This window comes from Gekko japonicus, unplaced genomic scaffold, assembly GCF_001447785.1.
Source record: "Gekko japonicus isolate JY-2015 unplaced genomic scaffold, Gekko_japonicus_V1.1 scaffold417, whole genome shotgun sequence".
Lineage (NCBI taxonomy): Eukaryota > Metazoa > Chordata > Lepidosauria > Squamata > Gekkonidae > Gekko > Gekko japonicus.
The window spans coordinates 786,489-788,827 of record NW_015164194.1 but is presented as its reverse complement, the minus strand read 5'-3'; positions in this window follow the sequence as shown (position 1 = coordinate 788,827).

Here is a 2,339-nt window from a genome sequence, read left to right as displayed (position 1 = left end):
CCTCCCATTATTTCCAATGGGCCTTCAAGTCTCTCTCATTGTTTCCAATGGGCAATCCTGTCCTTCCTTTGAGTACATCCCGACAAAAGCACCCAACTTCAAAAGCCCAAGGAGGGAAAAGGCAAGTATGATGTATTTGCATAACCAACCAGTGGGTTTTGTGTAAATCTATACTTGTCACAAAATACTGAGCTATACCTAGACATGAGTGTGGGAGCAACGTATGAAGCAAGGTCTGTGCTTGAAGTCCGGCTCCTTCAAAAAATTACCCATGATGGTGGCTGGGGTGCTAGGGCCCAGTGCAAATGGCAGCCCTGGTGCAAGTCCTAGCGGCTCCTGTGCAAGCCCAGGTGACAGGACAACCGGTGCCATGGAGGAACCCTCCCCTAGGACCACCAGGCCAGGTGGTGCTGACTCACCTGGGGCAGGATGTACATCACCCTGTGGAACCCTTGGATGCTACGTTTGATGGCACACCGGAAAAGCTGCCCTTTTTCAAGGTGCGGGCCCAGAAGTTTGTGATGAACTGGGGCCACCTGTTCCCGACTAAGAGATGAGGCAGCAGATTGGTATGTGGGTATGCACAACACTGATGGGCCGGAGCTCATGTGCCCTCAGAGCCCAGTACGAAGATCCAAATGCCAGGGCGGATGGCAGGGCATTCCTACGCACTTTCAAGCAAGGCAAAATGTCAGCCCGAGCTTATACGGAGGAATTCAAGCACCAATCCGCCAAGATTCGTGGTTGGCCGAATGAGGTACTGGCTGAACAATACCAACTGGGGCTACATCCTGAGGTCAGGGAAACGGTCCTGCATAACGTGAATCCCGTTTCCCTGAACGCGTGGTTCCTTGAAGTGGCTGACACAGAGATTTGACTGAGGACCATCAGGATTTACAATGCTACTTCAGTGGTTAAGACCATTCTCATGGCCACAAAGATGAAAACCCCTCTGCTGAAGAAAAACTGGGTGCGGCAGGTCACTTTGCAGCCTCCTGCCCAGGGTTGGAGCGATGCGGAAGGACCCCGAAAAGCGACGAGCAGACACCCCAATGAAGAAGATTGTGACCAAACCAAAAAGCCAAAAGGCTTTGCAAGCCAGCATTCCAGAGGAGGATCCAAACTCGTCCAGTGAAGACAAGGATCAACCGGCGGGAAACAAGATGGACCTGCACTAAGCGGCGTGGAGCAGCAGGTCCCAAATCCCGAGGCACCAAAAACGATGAGCGGATATCCCCCCCTCTTTTTTGTCACAGTGAGTGTCCTGAACCCGGAGCTTGGCACCCAAATAAGGGTACGGGCTCTAATAGACTCAGGGTGTGGTCGAGACTTAATAAATCCCTCCTTAGTGGTCTGGTTAGCAGAACCCAAATGGACGGGTCTGCTATGAAAATACGAGACTGTGCCTTTAAGAATGGGAACAGGGACTCACTGGGAACACCAGACTTTTGTTATCACTGCGGTTGCAAGATTCCCCATGGTCATGATCCATATATTTTGTTGGATGAGGGTGTAGTGAAGTTCATTTCCCCCAAATGTCAGGGTTACATTTGGGAAGGAACATGGGGGGGGGGCACCTCCAGACGAGCCACCAAGGGAATGCCTGGTGACTGAGGAGCTGAATTCTATCCCCCTGGAGTACCAGGATCCATCTCAGGTGTTTGAAGAAGAGGAAGCTGATTAGTTACCTCCCCCATCAATACTCAGACTATGCCATTGAATTGATCCACGACAAAAAATTGCCTAAAGGCAAATTGTATGCAATCAGTCCTCAGGAGAAGGAGGAATTACACAAGTTTATTGACAAGAACTTGGCACGAGGTTTCATTTGACCTGCGTCCTCCTTTTTTGCGGCCCCGGTTTTATTCAGAAAAAAGAAGGATTTGGGGTTGAGGCTGTGTACGGACTATAGAGGCCTAAATGCTGTGTCTACCACAAATGCTTACCCTCTACCGCTCTTAGCGGAAGTGGCTAAGGGGAAGATTTTCTCTAAGCTTGATCTCAGAGATGCTTACTTTCGTGTCTGCATAAAAGTCGGAGACGAATATAAGACTGTGTTTAATACCCCATTGGGGCAGTTCGAATACAGGGTCATGCTGTTCGGACTTCAGGGGGCCCCTTGGGGTCTTCATGAACCTCATTAATGAAGTGTTACACAAGCACTTGTTCAAGGTAGTGATTGTTTACCTTGATGATATCCTGATTTATTCCCCCAATAAACCAACACACGTCAAGTTGGTGAGGGAGGTCCTGCAAACTTTGCACAAGCACAAACTGTTTGCCAAACTATCCAAGTGTGAGTTCCATTGCTCTGAGATTGACTTCCTGGGTTACCACAT